Here is a 20,754-nt window from a genome sequence, read left to right as displayed (position 1 = left end):
CTTCGACACACTTCTCCCCGATAGGTAATCAAGTCTCCTCCGCAATTTCATGAAACTCTCGTGGAATCCCGTGATTATCGCGACTATGTTCCACCCGTCTGGCAGCTTTTTGTCCACATCAAGCAGATTTCAGGCCTTGTAAACTAGCCCCGATGTTTTTTGCCGATGTTCGTTTTCAGACTTGATTAGGTATCGCAACTTTCGCGCGTTTCTCGCGCGCTCCCGACGTCCTTGCCGGTTATTTCCCATTACCGAGCACGCGAGCCAGTCGTTGCACGAAATCGACGGCTATTCCGCGGAAAATCTCGAACGTCACGGCGTTCGATTGCGTAAAAGTCGTAACAGGATCAAATCAGGGCAAACATGCTCGACGAATTGAGTTTGCCGTTAGATACCGAGTCCAATCAGATTTCTTCGTTCCGCTTTTCAAATTTTTTTATTTTCCCGCCACTGTGCTCCCCCGTGGATTTCCTATTGCAGGATATATTGCTTAGGCTTAGAATGAAGCTTATTCTTTGCTAATGATCGATGCAGCCTGTTTGACATTCACGTTGCGACACAATTTATTATACCGATTTTTCTGTAGCTATAGTTCAAAACAACAGGAGTCACGTTTGAATCAATTCAATCAGATAAATAATAAAAAAGATTTGGAATCATATATGATTTTAGTTTCGAAATAACTGATTATTCATAGGTACCTCTAATATTAAAAGTGATGTAGGTATTATAAATGCTGTGACTCCGCTAAACCACTTAAGAATTCAAGAAGATTCCTCCTTGAAGAAACAAGATTATAAAAAATACCTAAGTCCATGACAGAAAATTAAAATTTACAGCTTCTAACGCCAGTGTTTCAAAAATATAGGTGTGTAACTTATACATAAAATATACATAGATATGTGACTTATGCTGTTTTGCCTCACATCCACAGATTTAATCCAGCCTCGTAATAGCGGGAAGTGACGCGTCGGAACTGTGAAAAGGTGTCGTTCGCGATGATGGAAGCGACTAGCCCGATGAGAACAGAGATCCCTCCGCGGATAGAAGTAACGGAGCGAAGACGTCGAGAGAGAGGAGAGAAAGAAGTAACCGAGAGGTGCGCGATGTTACTCCCATGAGTACTGGAGCAGAACTGAGGTTCGCCACCTCTGGGGCCTCGGGAGACAATAAGAGCGAGCAGCGTGAGGGAGTTCCGTTTCCAAGGGGACCGAAAACCGATCGGAATTCGGGCCCCAGGGGACTTCTAATCGATTCCACCGACGTCCCGCGATCACGGCCGCCGTTACGATTCTCCTTTTCCTTCTGATGCTACGCGATGGAAAATACGGAATCGTCTTTACATTCTTCGACGTTCCGAGAGAGACGTTGACCTGATGCAACTCCTTTTTTACGCGACTCAGAGATCTCGCGCTTTGGTCGTGCCCCAGAGATCCAACCTGAGCGGAATTACATGAAGAGGATTGCTTCTTGGGGAGAATGGAAGCTTTATGAATGAGGAGACGGTTATGAATGCTCTGTGCAAGTATTGAGATAGCGTGGGCAATCGGTATTAGGGGGTCGTTGAGATACCAGTGCACTGCTGAGCTAACGTTTTAAAGAAAATTCAAGAGTTTGAGAAGTTGGGAATTTAGGAATTATAGAACTTGAAGTTTCGAGAATTCGAAAATTTTCGACTTTGGGAATTTGAAAATTTGAAAATTCGAAAATTCGAAAATTTGAAAATTTGAAAATTTGAAAATTCGAAAATTTGAGAATTTGAAAATTTAAAAATTTTCAAATACTTAAATTTGGGCTTATCAAAAATTACGCATTACATCTTAAAATCTCATCAACAATTAAATCCTCGAATTCAGTGGACCTTGTTTTAATTCCGAGGGACCTTCCATCAGATTTTAAATTCATCCTCAGGATCTGCTTTCCTGAAATTCTGCCGAGCGGAATGCAGCGGGCGCCGAGAGAACTCCGCTCGTTTCCTAGAAGAAATAACGAGCGAGGATCCTCTGGGCCGCGAAAAACGAAGAACAGGGGCAGAAGTGTTCGGCACGATGCCGTCTGACCATGTTTGGCGAAAGAACTGAGCCTTGGAATAGGCCGTGGTTAATACATATAAACGGAGAAACCGACGTGCAAAGAATGCATCTGGAGTAGCGTCGCCAAGTCTTTTCAAATCATCCATAATTCTTCTATCAACAGGACGCAGTTTAATTAAACTTCCGCTAATTAGCGTTCGAATGGAGATTAATCAAAAAGGAATCCTGACACGTGGCAACAAATTTTTCTGCAACAATTTTCCTTATCAACTTTAACAAACTCTTCGCTATACTAGAAAGATAATAAACATGTAAAATTAAAAAACAATTTAAGAAAATAAAATCTATAAAAAAAGGAATCCAAGAATATTAATTTCTAGATACCCTAATCTCTGCTTTCAATTTTTCTCATCTCTACTGTCTCATAATCTCCCAATTTTTTTCCTCTGTTTCTGAATTCTCAAGCATATTTCACTCCAAAAATTCCCAGCACAGAGCAAGTAGCAGGATGTACCGAAAAAACAGTTATTCAAGCCTCATTGAGTTCCTTCGCGAGTTCAAGTTCCTGTAGTTCATCTTTTCGGCACAGATGACCCGCGTGACGGGTTCACTGGTCGACCGAATAAAACGAATCGTAGATCCTGTTAGGACGCGCGCATTTTTCGGCTCTCGCGAAGAAAAGCTAGTTTCCACGAGCACACCAAATAGTCTTGAATATCTGCTCAGATCACAGCTCGTTCTTGATCAAACGCTCAGATACGATTCACGCGGAAAGATCGTAGGCCTGGCCAGCGAACAATGAGCATTGCGGAGAATCCACCGTGAGATACTTTTCGACCCGTTCTTATTGTTACTCTTCCGTTACGCGACTTTTCTGCCGAGGAACAAGGACGGTCGTTCTCCGCAACATGAGATGGCACAATGAGCGCCGTCATTCAAATTGAATCAGCGTCAATTAACATTTCACCGACGACTTTCTCGGCCCTGCTATCCAGGCTAACTTTGCTTCCCCTTTTCTGGGGAAATTTCCCTAATTCTCATGTGATGTTTACTCGCGGCTCTGTTTGAAAGATTTGACGAGTGTCGAAGTTAGTTTCTTGTTGAAGTTAGTTTCTCTGCCTCGCCTAACTAGGCCTTCAAGAAGAATGCCTATTATCTACAGGATTACTGTCGATCGAAATTTCCATCCGAGACGCTTCTTTAGAAATAATCGGAAGGGAGATCCGAGATAGGTGTTTATTGTCTCGAAGGATTTGCAACAATAAGCTGCTTCAAAGTTTTACCTAAGACTTCGACGTCCCTTGGGACACTCGATTTCCGAGCTGGTGCTCGTGGAAACTCGCTTGAATTTCTCGCTGGGAGCGCTCGAATCTCTTGCAGCGATGCAATTAATTCGTTTTCTCTGTATGCACGTCGTGCATCGATTCGTCGATCGTTCACCGCGCCCACAGACTCCCACCTGCAAATCAATTCTTTTAAAGGGACGAACAATTGACCGTGACACGACGCTAAACCGCGTTCTTGTGTCGCGACGAGCATGGACAATCCTTTCTCTGTCGGTTCCTTCCAAGGGACTGCATTAGAGAGGAACTCGTAGGAATGCTCCACCCTGCACCGCCTCGAAACTGCATTATTTATAAGGGATCGCGGATCGTGGACATCGAATTGATTTTCACGACATGAGAAACATTTTCCCTCTCTCTAGGTTGCAATTTTTTTAATTGTGTCGGGAACGGCTGGTTTCTCCTTTCGAAGGAAAATTAATAGTAGTGTTTTAAAAATAATATTAGGATCTATGTACATAAGTATGTGCCGCAGGACAATGTTGCAGCCTTATAAAATATGAATTTTGTTCTGTATCAAGCTTAACATTATTTTCTCAGTACTATACTCTGTTTAGAAAAATGTTTCTAAGCTTTAAAATCGAAAGAGTGCAGGAAATAATATGACTGAATTTTTCCGCGTTGAAAAATTGATATTCCAACAATATTTTCCTGGAAATTGGTAGTCTGATGGCGCTAGAAATACTTTTACATTCGATTTACCATTTGCATGCCTACATAACACGGATCGAACACGTTTCCAGATAATCGTAACAACGTTCATCGTCGATGTTCCCATCAACAGAGAAAGTGTCCAAAGAAATACGTGTAACGAATACTAAATACTATCCACACATGAGTATTCAGTTTTCCTTCTACCCCTATTTCGCGATTTTACGAATGCTGGAAATTTCGAAAACTAGCGAGACAAACCTGCCACGTAGACTCGTGATTTAGCCGTATTGAAGTATCGGTGTAGATCTTGTTCGTCGATCGGTCCACCGGAAGTCCCGAGGCCGTTCTTGCTTAACCAGTACCTGAAAGCAGTTTTTCGTCAGAAAGATTGCTGGGATCTTCCGTGGTTACGATGGGATTGTGCTTTCTATAGTAAAATAGCTGGAGAGAGCTTTTGAAGGATTAAAGAACTGCTCGAAAGTTGTGCAAGGTGCAAACGTATCATCGTGGGAACCTTTGCTGACGGCAGAAGAGACAATGCCAAGCGTTATCTGTCGTGTCCCAACGTGCGCAGCCTTTCCTACAGGATCTTGCGCCGCAATCGTTGCACCGCACTCCGCGTCCGACGAAAAACGGTTTCAAGCAACAAGCGCAACGATTTTCCTCGAAGGGAATCTGCTTCGCCTCCTGCTTCGAGTCTCCAGCCTTCCTGCAAGGTGAGGTACGCGTTAATGCGATGATAATAATTGTTTGAAGATGGAAGAGATACAGGATATATTATTCAATAGTTCATTGTGATTTTATTCTGCTGCTTACTTACTAATGGGTATGTAATGCTCACTTATTCGCGGGATCCATACATTTAGTTTTCAAAGATTGTCTGATTATTTTTTAACGACTGCTAGATTACTAGTCAGAAACTGCTCAGGAGGTAATGGTGAGTAGTTGAGTAATTCGCGTATTTATTTGAAATTAGTCACTAGTCATAAGATGTTTGAGAGTAGTTGAGTAGTAAGTGGGTTACCTATTTCGAGACTACTCAGACTTTAAAAATTGTCAGTTGTAATAGCAGAGTAGTGGAGTCGTTCGCCAATTGCTTATAAATTACTCACTACTTACTTATTACTCAATGACTATTTATTTACTACTTATTTATTACTCAGTAACTACTCATTACTCGTTTATTAGTCAGTGACTACTCACATATTATTCAAGAATGACTCACAACTCATGCACTACTCAGAAATTATCCACTACTCACATGCTACTCAGACTACTCAATACTATTTTGCTACTCAGGGACAATTATTTTACTCTCATCAATCATCTACTACAAACTACTCACTACTTCATTTACTATTTTCTGCTCATTCCTTTCTGCTCACTGCTTCCTATTTACCACTCACTACTTATCACAATTTTCCATTCAATAGCCCGACCTCACCGCTACCCATTCAACATATTTCATTTTTTCCCACGTCAGTGTACAATAAATCCATTGATTTAAATTTCACTATCACGCCAATTAACAGCGACTGCAGTAAATCAATTCAGGAAACAATAAAATACAACTCTGAGGGCAATGCAAGTCAATGGTACCAAGTTCCACAGCGAGCCAGGAAGTAATTATTCGCACGGGTAACGATCAAGGAGTGACACGAAAGAGTACAGTTCATTCAATCGTCGAAAGAACTCACTTTATTGGTCCCTTGGATCACAGTACAGTGATCGATAGTTTGACCCGACGATACACAACGTGAAGAGGTACATTATATACAGATGGTAATTGTCAAGATACGCGTGCATGATTCACGTATTAAATACGCCCACGTTCTGGAGCGATTAATTCCTACTCGCCTAAAGCGAGAAGAAGTTAAGCGCTGCACGCACGGTAACTACTGTAACCGAGAGCGTGCAGCGTGTCGTTGCGTAATAACGGGTTTAAATTAAATATACTTTCGAAATCCTTTCTTGTATCAAAAGCCAGGTAACTTTCCTCGGCGACGCGACGATTGCGCAACAGGCGCTATTAGAAAACGTTTTCACGCTTAGCTGATGATGCATCGAAATCAAAATCCCATCGAACGCGAGCTTGGGCGACCTGTTTAGACGAGACTTGTAAATACTCCGTGCCTGTACGCTCGATTCGGCGATAATCCAAATTTCGTTTCGCAACGTGTGTAAAAGACAAAATAAAACGACAACAGCGCAGCGCAGCTCGCCTCAAACAGGGCCAATATTTTCCTCTGAAGTCACTTGCATAAATGTCAATAATTCCCCTTATTTCCGGTGCAATTGCAAAACGGCGAGGCTGCCCATCCTTGACACGGCGACTTTTGTTCGATCTTCCTCTCCTACACGCCCCGCACACTCGTTCATCAATTATTCATACGTGAATTCGATACATTACATTGACAACAGCTGCATTTGACTCTATTTTTAGTAACGAAATCGCTCGAATTCTATTTCAGTAAGTGAGAACAAAAGTGGGACTCATTTTTGTGGGTTCTATGTTAATAATTATTTCGTCTCTTATTTTTGTTGTATGTTACTTATCGTAGGATTTTCGTGGATAATTGACTTGAACTAGATTAATTTTCGTTTTCGATTAATCGGATGATGAACAGCGATTTTTGTAGAATGTTTGAGAAAATTAACAGTGATCGATAGTGAAAAAAATACATTTTCTGCAGATAATAAATAATATAATAATTATTGTTAATGTTGCTAATTAAAGATTGAGTTAAGGAAGTACCTACAGTCTTTCAACTATCCTGAACAATAGGTGCTATGACTATCAGTCACGCTTCTCTAATTCAAACCTAATCTACGCGACAGATCAAATTAATATTCTCAAAGTTCCACTTCCTATCGCTCACTATTCATCTATATCTTCTCGAAATCGTCCCCAATAATTAAGGAGCCTCTCAAGCATTTGAATACGAATAGCCAAGGCTACAAAACGTCCAATTTAAATCCAACTCGCACAGCATATAAATCGATCAAACTCCAATTACAATCACTGTCGACAAAGCCCCTCAATTAACCCTAATAGTCACCTAAAAATTTCGCTAAAAACACACAGTCTTCACAAAATGGTAACGAGATCTAGGTTCAGTCCTCTCGATCGAAGAAGGTGGCAGCAGCCCTTATCCCCGTGTGGCTGTCCTCGTCCCTCTCCATATCTGTGGTAACCACCTTGACCACCACGACCTCGATGGTAATCAACAGGAAGAGGACCATAAAGGTGGCCATGTTGTACTTCTCCTGGCCACTGACCACCTTCTCGCCCTCCACCAGCAGCGTGGAGATCACGGTCGAAACGTACGCCAACATGCTGACCCTTTTCACTTTCGATCCCCTGAACGCCCTCTTCATTCACCTCGATCTTCCCCTCGCGAGCCCACAGCGAGAAACGTTGTCCCTGTCTTCAAAGATGAAAAAATAATTGCGAACTTCCGTGGAGCACGCGATCCATCGCTGAAGTCGCTGTTAATTAAGTGGAAAACTCGTGGGAGGTTTCTTTTCTTCTCTCAAACAACCGCTACAGCTTCTTTATTCCTCTGGTTTATTTTAGGACTTTATTTCGTAGGTTCGTGTACAGCAAGTCTCGTTCTGCCCAGCCTCCGACTTCCGTTTCGCGGGTCAAACGGAAGTCAAGAAGATTCAGCGCTAACGAGCCGATGAATCGTTCAATCAGCCGAGCATCTCGAACCAGAACTGGAATCACGAGTCTATTCGTCAGAGGTCTATCGTAACACGACTACGTTTGGAACGTTTGTCCACGGTTCCGCTGTCGGCTCGGTTTTCTCTGGTATATCAATCAGCCTGATTCCTGACATCTTTCTCTGGGAGTCTATCAACCAATCTCATTAAACGTTTCTCTGTCTGGCTCGTCGTTAGCGAATTAGGTCACGGAAGTGTTACGCGAATAATTTGTCTATCCTTAAACCGTTTTAGGTTTCACTAATTTATTAAAATCCTTCTTTGATCGTAGAACAGCTCCAGGTGTATCCTCGCCAATCTCTCCTCGCCGCAACGAATTCGTTTCTCCGTATCCTGGCTCTTTTTAATGATCTTTTTGCGAGGCACTTTCAAAAGCAGCCGTGCAGTGTCCTCACGTGCGTCCCCTTTTTGTGTCTCGCTTCTCTTTCACCCACGCCTGACACTCCAGTCCTTCTCTCTCCGACAATTAAGCACCGAATGAAGCTGATTGGTTACAGAGTCTACTGGAACTAGTCTTGAACGTAGAACGACTTATCCAGTTACTATGTAGAGTTTTGCTAATTGAGTATATATTCGGTCAAAGGGTCACTGGGTTAAATTCTACCGCCCCACTACTATCATCTGGTTCCAGAGGACAGATGAAGACTTAGGTATACTAGGGAATGAAAATTAACTTTCGAAGTTCCAAACCAGAGTACTGTGGCCTCCTCGAAATTAGAATTTCCAGAAAAGTACTTCCCAAAGAAACTTTGCAAAGGTTTCCAAAATTCAAAGCTATCTTCCTCTCAGATACCAACAAACTCGAACTCCCATAGATAACTTCCTCACAGTATCCAATCGAAAACTCCTTCCAGCGTCTCTGTAATCACACAAGTTGCCCGAAGCACCACCACTGTCGATCCCAGGATCGACCTTTCTAGAACGGAATGTAAGCTCTCCGAAATCGCCTCAAGAAACTCTTCCCAATAACAGCTTCTCTTTGCACTATATTCCTCACGAAAACCTTCACCTGGCCTGGAGAACGTCTACGCCAGGTTACTTCAGTCTCGAACACTCTCCTAGGACCAAGGCGAGCTAGGTCACTAGGTTTTCTTCTCTTGGGAACGTGAAAGGACCTCGAGGGGGCCGATTTTCACCAAGGATCACTGACTATGGTACAGTCCTCTCAGGATGACCCTTCATAGACCATTTCCGCGGACGCCATGGTCTCGGTGGCGGTGTACGTTCCTTTGTGTCGGACTGCCGGTTTGAAAGTGACAGTGGACTGGTTGGTTGGGGAAACTCGGCGTTATGCACACGAGAGCCTCTCGATGGTAGGAGATTTCTGTCCAGGCCTGAGCCACGAGTATTTCTCTGGGACGAGGTTGAGCGCCACTGACCATCAATTAATATGGACTTTCACTGGATTTCGTCCGTGCTGTTTTGCCTGTACGCGACAGGGAAAAATGAAACGAAGGTTCGAACGCCTTGAGACCTCTTCGCCGATTGACGAAATTCCCGCCCGTGGGACCGTTGTTATAGGTCGAAATCGAAAATGGCGCGCAATGATGTAATGTCGAAAGCAAGACGCAATTGTTACGTGGTCTCAACCTTTCACGTGCTCGGCTTGGATCGAGGATTCTCCTTCTATGAGAGCCACTAGAGTTGTTTTCCTATTCATTTGGGCCAAATTTTGAGAACTGGAGAAGCTTATTTTTGGTACAAGAATTTATAGTGAAGAAGAAGGTTTTTTTATTAGAGAATTTTTTAGATAAGTTGATCTCGGTTATTTCTTGAATTTCTTCTGCCTTCTATTTTTCGAATACTGTTCTGGTATCTCAGAATTTGTCGAATTTCTGACTCCTCAAATTTTTCTACATTTCCTTTACTTCTCTTCCCACACGAATTTTCTTTTATTTGACCCTTGACCCATCCCATTAATCGCCTCTGGAATACAGTAGATACGATGCTTGTTCGATCTACTTAATCTATTGGAGCATAACCAAGGCATGAATGATTCGGACAGTACTTGTTACAACTCAATTAAACTGTGATCACACCTTGGACCAGCCACCCAGCGTAAATACAGTGTTAATGCTCCTAGTGTCTGGCTTCCCTCAAGTATTTACCTCGGTTGCGTGCTGGATGACGTTTTAACTTTGCAAGATCTTTGGCTATGACTGGCAAATTAATTATTCCCAAATGCTTAGCTGGTTCGATAAGAGTTTACGTCACTTTTCATAGATTCCTCTAAATGTCAGACGTTTTAAAGCGTCGTCCATGGTAGGACTATACCAAAATACTGCGTCGAATATATCTGCTTTCGCAGAATTGTCGATTATGTTGTAAGAAACATTAACACCTAATATAATTTGTTTTCGATCCTTTTAGCAACTACCCCTCACGCCATACGTGTTAAAAGGAAATCTACTTAAAATACTCAAGAAGTTGAAATCCTTCCAACTTCATCTTGCCTTGAAGTATAAACTGTTTGCTGTATATGTGACGTGAATTCTCTTGAATTTTAAGTAACTTGTCTTATGTGGACACAAACTTAATATAAAGCTCCTTCAACACAAGTGACTTGATTTCAACAAAATTGTCTAATCTGAACGAGCCCTAAATTCCTAAATCATTCATAGCAGAGTCTCCAGCAAAGACAAATGAAAATATCTCCTAGGGCGGTAGAACTGTTCCTCGCTTCCTACAACTTCGCGTCCATTTCGCGCTCCGAAGTCCTGTAACAAGTTTAGCAGGCCAACTGAGCACACGAGGACGTCTGGGCACGACGAGCCGTCGCTCCGAGAATTAGAAGATGCAAATCTAATTAGCGCTCGCGAGTTCCTGGCTAGTTTCGAAAACAGCGCGCCGTAACTCGCAAGATTGCGCGCCTCGTCCCGTGAGAACGTTCCAATTACGAGCCGATAGCGTCGACTGTGAATAATAACGCGTGTCGCGTTCACGTCGACCCCGTGTGCACAGGAAATTGATCCGTCTCCGCATTTCGTTTCGCGCAGTGTCGCGATTCCGCGTTTCCATTAGCATTATCGTAAATTCTGCCCGCTGAGCATTCAGCTCTCGGCTGACCTCGCGAATCCGCAGCTCTTTTCCTCGTTAACGCTCAGCTCGAGACTTACTACTGTTATTAATATCCCGAGCATAGTGGCGTAAGACGGTTTTGTAATTGAAAACGGGTGTAATGTCTTGGAAAGCAGTTGCTTACAAATAACGAAAATGCAGAATAACAGCGCTGTTTTAGATTCGCCTTATCTTGTCTCTGTGCTTTTAATTCTGTGATTTCAAGGGAAACCTCGGAGTTGAACCTCAGGTTTATAACCAGGATTTGAGGCTCCGAGGGAAAAGTTTCTTTCAGTAAAAATGCAAATATTATCTCGTAGATTTTAGGTGAGATAGAAATTCAAATTTGTGGAAAATATTGTTAAATGGAAATTAGGGTCTACCTCAGTGTTTGTTTTAGTTTCCTTCGTGCTAGACTGCTGCTAGCCAGCACTTGGGAAGAAGGATGTAAACGGTTCGAATAATTATGGACAGATTGCTAGATAACCGGTTTTGAGAGTGAAATCATAGGGGCAAATCAGGTTGAAATTATCGAACGGTGTGGCAAAGTCTGCCAGATGCTGTGTGAGCTACTGTCAACGTTTCATAAGTCCACGTGCTGCTGTAATCCAGTTACATAACGATCGTGTAATTTCAGCTGTCTCTCTCGAAGTTCCTCTGTTACATAATAAACACGCTCGCGGGTTGAACGAAAGGCCACCTTTCGAAGTGCCAAGAGCCTCAAGAAATTGTCAAGAATCGATTGAGAGCTTTACTCGAATCGTCAGGGACTCCTGACAAAGAGGCTTTCGAAGTGGCGAATTCCTAAGTATATATTGAACGTGAAAGTTGAAAGCGCGCGCTTGTACCTATAATTCACCTAGTGCTTTCGTGTAGGCGGAATTGCGATGCTAATGATCGCCACGATTATCAGCAATTTATTGGCCCACTTGTTCTCTCGAGTGTTTACACGACTTCGGTCAACTTTCCATAGACATATGGTCTATTCGTCCCTTTGAGTGCTCGTGCATGTCGTTTTCTTTGACCACAAGAGTATTGAATCATTGCTGGTATGATCATTGTCAAGTGCAAATGGTTCTCAATTCAAATTTACAAATTGAAATATACATATTCAAATATTCAAATATACAAACTTGTTAATTTTTAAATATTTTCATTTCTCAGCCTCTGCTACTCTGCCCCTCTCATCTACTAAATGAATAAATGCATTAATCTACCGAGAAAAAAGCAAAATCTAACACAAACACAGACCCCAAAAAGTCTACCTGTAATCACATTTCACTATCCAAAACTCAGCAAAAAAAATACAAATTGTTCCACATGAAACCATTCGTCAAGCGAAAGTCCGACAATCTTACAGCCGCCTCTCCTATTGAAACCTCGAACAGAATTGCTTCGTGATTAGGAATAACCAAGCTCCAGACGACTGACTCCACGACGACCACCTAACCGTAATTAACATTCTCAGCTCGGCGAACCGTTGAAATCACGAACCAGGGTTTAAAGCTCAGCATGCGGTCCCGATTCACGGATGTTCAATCGGCGCGCCGATTCCTCCTATCACGGGAACCGTTAACCTCGATCTTCTTGCGATCGATAGAAAGTACGGGCGGGTTCTGGCGGCAGATCGAAACTGGTCGAACTGTTCGGCGTGCTTTCAGCAAGCGAGTACGATTCTTACCGTTTCTCGCGCTTTCTGCGACAGAGGATGGTCCTCAAGAGAAAAATCTTGATCAGCCGCCTCGCCTCGGCCGCTTTCATGAAGAAGGAAGTCCCAGCTGCTCCTATCTACGTTCTCTCATACAGCACAATGGTCTTCAGGTCACAAAACCTCACAAAGGGAAGCTCATATGCAACTCAACACTTGATCTTATACATGTACCTCAGAATCACTGCTTATCAGGACGTGTCAATACTACAGTCAGGTGAGAAATGGAATATTTTCTCCTTGGCTGTTATTTGTTCCTCTGAGGTAATAAGATGCTAGAAAAGTCTCAGTCCTCTTGCTTAATATTCCAATATGGCAGAAGTTTCGGAGGATGTTTCTCGAGAACAGATCACTTCTTTCTTCGTCAGAAAGAAAACAGCGTTGCAACGACAACACGAGAGGCAGAATACCCCGACTGACTGACTATCCGCGACACGGAGCATCTCAACAATGAAGGGGGCCCGTTGTTCGGCTCCCCCGTACGGTTCCTCCTCTGCTTCCGGTCCCCCTACGCGCCGTTCGAACCTATTGTTTAATATGGTTTGATACGGCCATTGTGTAACGACGTTTTACCATTAACGACACCCGTGCCCCGTGGCCTAAGCTCGCGCATCCCAATGCTCCTCTGTTGTCTCCTCGGCGTCTTTCCACCTCGTCGTCTGCCTCGTCGCCTCCTCGTCCCACCTGGGTAACCGAAGCTGTTCAGCCGACGCGACGTCCGAGCCACGCATGACTAATCGTCCACCACACACGCTTCCGGTCTTGCTCACGGATTCAGGGACCGCTTTTGACCTCACGTGCGCGAGCGAGTTGCACGTGGACACACCTGTCTGTTGGCTGGACTACGTGCCGAGGGACCAGTGGAAGTCTAGCCTGTGTTGTTGGGGGCTTTCGGGAGATTTCTTCGTGGGGGATCTGGAGGAAGGTGTTGATGGGGATTGAAAAGGTGTTGTAGGGATTTAGAGGGTAATGGGATACTTCTTTACTTGAGGATTCCTTGGGTGTTTGTAGATGTGATTTTAATGGTGATTCTTGGGTATAGGTGGGGTGAATATTTAGTGATTATTGGGACTCTTTTTGGTTTGCAGATCTCTTGGACTTTTATGGAGCTATTGTAGTGGCGATTCTTAGATAGAGGAGTTGTAGGTGTTTAGTGATTACTGAAACTCTTCTTGATTTGAGGATTTCTTGGGTATGGTTGTAATAGCGATTCTTGGATCTAGGTGTGGTAAGTATCCAATGATTACTGAGGTCCTCCTTGGCTTGAGGATTTCTTGGATCTTTAGTAATATCATTGTAATGGTGATTCTTGGATCTAGGCGATTCTTAGAGAACTGTGAGAATCGGTGCTGTTCAGATTTAATTTCTCTTCTTTATAATCAAGATAAATTAAATTATTTATCTAATATGTCTGAAGTGCTGGAAGTTCTTGGGAAGTTTCTCGACGTAGGAGTTAGTAGATGATCATTATAACATCCCTATCTGATGATCATTGTATAATGCTTGTAGAATTCTTCTTCAAGAGTCTTTTATCTTCAAGACACTTTATCTGTCTTTCAAGCTTCAGGTTTTTTATGAACTTCAAGCTTTTAGAATGTGAAAATAAAATTGAATCCTTGAACCATGGTTCCAAGTGCAGCTTTTAGATGTATACAGCATTTCTTCTCCAATTATTCCAGTCTCCAGTATTATTTTTCTATTCTCTAAAAAATGCACAAATATTCTGAGCCTGGAATTTGACTTCTCTTCCTTGGAGTTCCACTTCTCTATTCAATTCACTGTCCTTACGTCACATTTTAGCTAATCCTTACAAGGACCTCCCAAGGCAACAATATGATTAGGCCTGACCTATTCTAAATTCCCATCGCCTCTCAAGACCATTTACCCATATTACGTCAAGGAAGCGGAAAGTTATCTAACTGTTGTCGTAACGGCCGTCAAATTTCAACGAACCTCCCCCGTTCGCAGGAACATTACAATTCCTGCGTGGGCGTAGGCTACATCGGCCGCATTCATAAACACCTTCATATTTCATATCCCAATCGTCATGGTAATTCCCTTCTTGCGTCCTCCAGCACGCTCACGTGCGCGGCTTTTGTGTCGCTAGTGCGTCGTTCGATGTGGTTTTTTCGTACGAACGGTTTCTAATTGTTCGCGATGTGTGTCACAGGAACGAGAACGAGGATCGTGAGAGCGTCACGATGCCATTGGAAAATGACGGCGCTCGCTGGTAAATGTGCATGTACGTTGATGGAACCTTTGCGCGCTCTGATCCCATCGATTTCCCGCGTTAATTGCGAGATTCCACCTCTGCGATTATCCCGTTGCCAGCTGTAGTACCCATTTACGCGTACTGGTTGCGTCATGCGAATGAAACCGAGTTGTAATCTCCGAATTAGTGCTTCGATGATCCCAATTTGGACACAATATATCATAAATGCTAATACCACCCCTTGGGAAAAGTTTTCGATCAAACGCAACAATATGAAGCTACTAAAAAATATCCTAAGTAGTTTTGGAAATGTAAAATGCTACTGTATGAATATAAAACATGAGAATATTAGATGGGTTTGGTACAATAGTATTTTACATTTTCAAAAAGTACAATATTTTTAAATAAATTCGCCCTGTTGCTCTTGATCAGAATGGTTGTACCCGAAGTAGGATTATCTTTTATTTAAATATTTTAATTGAAGTAGAGAAAGCGTAACATGAAGATGAGTATTTATTCGCAGAATTTTCCATTTTCCGTAATATTTAATACGGAGCAATATACTGACACGTATTATTTAATGCAAGGCATGGTTTAATGTAGACCTGTTCCAGCTTGATGGGCATTTACCGTGTATCGAATGCAAATTATCGTGATTATTAACGGTACCAGAGATTCCCGCTTCCGTTCATAACACTCCGACGCATTTCCATCGTTTTGCTCGGGTTCCAACATCTGCGACCCGTCAGCCCATGAAATCGCAGTGTTTCGCACTTCATCGCAAGAACTGGTCCGTCCACTCGCATCCTATTGTCCATTCAGAATGACAGGTAATATTTCTCGCTTCCACATTCTTCTACTATCAACCTTCAACCTCCAGGTTCTTGATTTTTTTACAGAATTTTATTATAGCTGGTCACGACTTGTTTCATATTTGCTAAGTTACTAATGTTTGGAAGTTCCACTGTGAAAGTAGAAAGGGCTAGAAGTAGACAGACAAGGGAAATTAGTGTCCTCAAAGACAGGGATCTCTGTGATAAAATTTCAGGCAAATTTTTACTCCTATCTCGTGGTTATAGTCACTCTTTGTCGTAGTACCAATATTGGAAGAGATCATTGTGACAGTAGAAAGGGCCAGTCGCAGTCAGACAAGTGAAATTGGTGACGTCAAGATCAGAGGTCTCTGCGGTGAATTTTCGATCCACTTGTTCACCAATATCATGATATATTTCATTCTTTGTTATAGTGCCAGCATTTGGAGACACCACTGTGCAAGTAGAAAGGGCCAGCAGTGGCCAGACAAGGATAATTAATGACCTCAAGAATACAGAACTCTATGATGAAATTTCGATTCATCTGTTCACCCATTTCGTGATTTATTCCATTCTATGTCACGTTACGAGCATCTGGGGAAACTGCAGTACAAGTAGAAAGTGCAAATAGTATCCAGACAAAGAAAATTAATTACTTCCTAGGCAGAATTCCCTACCACGATATTGAGATTCATCTTTTTACTGATTTCACAATTTATTCCATTCCCTGCCACAATACCAACACTTGGAGACGCCACAGCGCGAGTGGAAACGGCAAGTGGTAGTCGGACAAGGGAAATTAATTACCTCGAAGACAAAGCTCTCAACGAGAAAATTTCGTTTCACCCTCTCACCTCATATTTACACAAAGACCCTCCCTTTCATCTCACTGACGAATTGCACCGCGAGCAGGGCTCCTATTATTACTCCTCCCTCTATAATTTAATGATACTCCATTTGTCAAGGAAACAAGCGCCTGACGGCAGCAAACCCTCCCGACAGATTTGTCTCGTGAATAATAAAACTCTGTACTGGCCTTTTATCGCGGCGTTATCGTCGGTCGATGAATTATTGAAGAATGCCAACGGGACGCAGGTCGATCGGAAGTATTTTCGCGTCATTTATTCCGAGTGCACCAGGGTCACAGACGCTCCCCTCCACCTCGAGGATATATTCTCTCCGCGGGATTCTCGCGCTCGGCGGAGTTCACATTCGTTAAGAAATTACTTTTTCATCTGGGTCAACTTACGTCGAAACAATGTATGCTCGTTATCTCGGGACACGGGCACCTGATATCGATCTGGACTGAATTATTAAGCCGAGCGGAGACGAGAAACAAAAGGGACCGCGAATTACACTGAAGCTAGACGATTTCGAAGTTCCCGCCGCTGAATTGGTCACACGTAACGCTGTTACGAAACACGCGTAACACTGGAGCGCGATTCTCGATTCATCATTCAGGGGGATTAGTCTGGGAATTCAGTCTTTCTATTTCGATTGCTGCCTCTATGGCCTGCACGTGGATAGCTTTGTCACAATTACGTGGTTGATGAAAATTGGAATTTAATCATCGCTTGTCTCTCAGATATTCCTAACTCAATTTGTCCCTTGGTGTCGAATTGACATTCTAGCGAAGAATTAGTATAATATTGGTATAATATTGATGCATAAATTGATGCAACAAAGTGATAATTATCACTTCGTAAAGAGCAATTAGGTATCTGGGAGCTGAAGGTGAAGAGGAAACTTATCATATAAGAAAATTCTAATGAGAATTGTAAAACGGTTCGAAGCTTCCAGTTGGGAGTATAGAAAGGAAGGAAATGAACTGTTTATCATGTCTATTTTCAAGTTCAAGAAATGACTAATGTATAATTACCCAATACGAGTAACTCCACCTGCCGCTAGGCTGATTCGAAGAAAATTTTGTTCTCTGACTCAGTGTATTTACGTATCGTCTTCTGATACAGTATTCCAAGGAAAATAGAGTAAACGATGTACGAATGTAAATAGTGCCCAGTTTCACAACTTTAGCCTAGTCTATACCAAACGTTGACTATACACGTATCGAGGACTGTTGGGATGGCTGAGAGACCCGTGAGTACTGTTTAATGAATTCGCTAATTATTAACTCTTAAAAGAGCTATATAACTGAACAATTTGCGACAATCGATTGGAAAAGCTTTAGTTTAAATGACAGAGTCGACCTTCTATAATAATGGAAGCACTGACATTGCAAAGATTCCTGTGTGCCGTTTCGTTTCGCGTTTCACGATCTCCAACCCTTTCGAGGGTTCCCAGATTTTTACCATCGTCGTATCAAGGGAAATCACCGAAACGTAATTCAGTCGGTGCTCAAGACAAAAAGGAGAATATCGAACGACACCCGCCAGACTGGTTGGATCGAGAGAGAATAAATAAAAGCAAGCCCTGCATACCGAACTTCGTTTCTTGCACGTGTGCGTATGTCGTAAGCGAATATGTTCCTTCATGGACACATGTATGCGCAAAGTGTTATGAAAAATTAAAATCATCTTTTTCTATCTTCTACATATGACGCTTACTTTGTGCATGAAAATTTTCTTAAAATATCTTTAACATTTATTTTTGGGCATGTCTTGTTTACTGTTCAAATATCTGTGGTAGACGAGTACAATTAAATTAATTTCTGTCACATAAAATAGTATAAATTGTAGCTACTTCTGCATTGAATTCTTATTAAAAAGGTATTGTTTTTTGTTTAGCAAAAGTCAAATGAACTTTGATCTTTCTTACAACTACTCTGAAAAGTGCCTGACTTAGGACTCTGTCTACTGACTTCGCTACGACTGATATAACTAGTGCCCTCTGCCAGTAGAATAAGTCCCAAGTCAGACACATTTCACGCGAATTTGAATCTACTTTGCAAGAGTTCATATCTCTATAGAATCGTTCCTAAAAATGTCTGACACTTGTTGTCGAACACCCTGTATAAATATGCGTGAAAATGCGCGCGTGTGCACGCATAGCTCGCGGGTCATAACGGCCAAGGATTCTTCCGGAGGCCTTTGCCCGGACTACTTTGGCCACGGACTTGAAATGACGCGTGAACCTCGTTCCGTGGCCGCGCGAGTACCGAAGACATTCCAACGAGATCGTTAAGAAACCAGGTAGGCTTCGCTCTCTGCTATCGACGTATCGGTATCAGTGCCAAGAGAGATCTAAAAGGACGATATCGACGCTTGCCTCTAATCGCGCAGTAGATTGTTATTCGCGAAAGTCACTGCGATAATTCATGTTTACGTATTGGAGTGTTTGGACACAGTCGAAGGTGGTTTTGTTGTTATTTTTTTGGCAAATTTTAAGTCGATATTATGAGGATCTAAAATATTCAAATTTCATCATTATTTATACTTTGCTAATGAATAATGCATCTGCTTTAAATTGTTGTTTTAAATAATGAGAATTCAAGGTGAAGGTCTGGGTGACTCTCACGTGACTCTAAATACTATTTAGTAAACAGAGTCGTATGTTCGCGTTTTTAAGGGTTACCTCTATAAGGTCATAGGTCTATACTCTTTATCTCTGTCTCTCAGATAATCCCAAACGTTATCAGAATTCTGTCGAAACAACAAAAAACAACAATCACGTTTATTTACTCCCTCGGTAACCAATGAATCGTAGCTATCTCGAGTCTTTCTCCCATTGTTTTCAATTATATATCACTATCATATAAAAAAATCGCCAATACCATCGAGATTACGCCACACATAAAGCTACCGTAGCCGCCAGGAAATAAGCAATCGCTTTCTGGTTTCTGTCAACGAGGCCATAGTAATTTGAACGTTGACTCGCGATAACAAGCCTCACCGTCGATAACTTTAATTCGTCTAAATCCCATCTGGAACGAATACCAACCCAACAGTAGTTAGAAAGCACTCCCGACTTATTACACGTCAGGGACAAGAAACAGTCTTGAAAGAAGTCGCTGAAGCGTCGACAAGACGAAGAAATCGAATCGATTAAAATCCCAAAGCGATTAGGCGCGATTTCTAAATTTCACAGGCTCGAGAGACTCAGCCAGCCGATTGTTACAATTTCTAATCGCGCGAGGAGACGCAAGAAAAGCAAGAACGTTCGGCAAGAAGTCCTCGAAGAGGCTGGCGGCCGCGAGACACTTAAAGCTCATCGCAAACAAACAGCGTGTGCTCGTATCTACGTCACGCATCGTTAACACGTATCCGCGATATCGCCACGAAAGCGAAGCGTTTTCCCGCGACGACTAAAATGAAAAATCCTGCAGAACCTCGACGACCAACGATGACAGATGCAAATTAATAAGAGAGACACGATTTACGCTCCATCGACCTACTCCCATGATCTCAATTTTCCCCGACGATCTACCCCCTCCCTTCTCCCAGGCAAACAGGAAAATTAATGAGGAAGGTCCTCGAGAAATTGCTCGTCACTCACCCTCTGCGGATGCTGGCGAAGATAAGAAAGCAGATCCCAGAAGCGACTCCAGCAGCCACTAGGCTCATGCCAGGTGACACCATCATTCTTCAGCTCGACGAACACCTTCGAACCGAATCAATCCTCTAGTCACTGAAAACACTGCCTTTGGACGAGGCGTTTAATTGCTGATGGATCGGCTGGCCTGTTCCTGTTTACCGATCCCTTCCACTTCCATGGCTCCCTCTCAGACCAGAAGGGTTGCCCAAGGGAGGGTCGAGCTTAAGAGCTTTCAGGAAATTCGATTCCTGCTTTTTCCACGAAGCGTACTCGCAAGAGGACTTCGGACACTCGCTGTCAAGACACTGGCTACGCTGATGACTAGCTTGATCGATGCCTCGCGGACGATACGCTGGTTATCTGATACGGTCGATAACGAACCCTCGAACAAATTCTGGGTGGAGATTGATGCTGGAACAGGGCATCACGAGTCTCAGAGAAGTTTCAGTGGCCTTTGGACTTTTGATGAGGGGAAGGTTTTTCTACGATGATGGAATTGGTTGAGAACTGCTCGAGACTAGGTGGAAGGAGTTGCTCTTCATGTTTTTGGTAAACACTTTTCTTGGAACTTATCAAATTGAGAGTTGTTTTGGGTTAGGTTTGAGGATTCTTGATCTTCTTTATGTTGGTCCAGTTATCACTGTGGGAGGGCAAGAAGCAGGTATTAATTTTAGTTACTTGCTTTGAGATTTTTCTTGCAACTAGAAAAGTCCTTCAA

The sequence above is a fragment of the Calliopsis andreniformis genome, chromosome 5 (assembly GCF_051401765.1).
Source record: "Calliopsis andreniformis isolate RMS-2024a chromosome 5, iyCalAndr_principal, whole genome shotgun sequence".
In the NCBI taxonomy this organism is placed as follows: Eukaryota; Metazoa; Arthropoda; class Insecta; order Hymenoptera; family Andrenidae; genus Calliopsis; species Calliopsis andreniformis.
The sequence above is the reverse complement of the archived record's forward strand: the minus strand, read 5'-3'. Positions refer to the sequence as shown.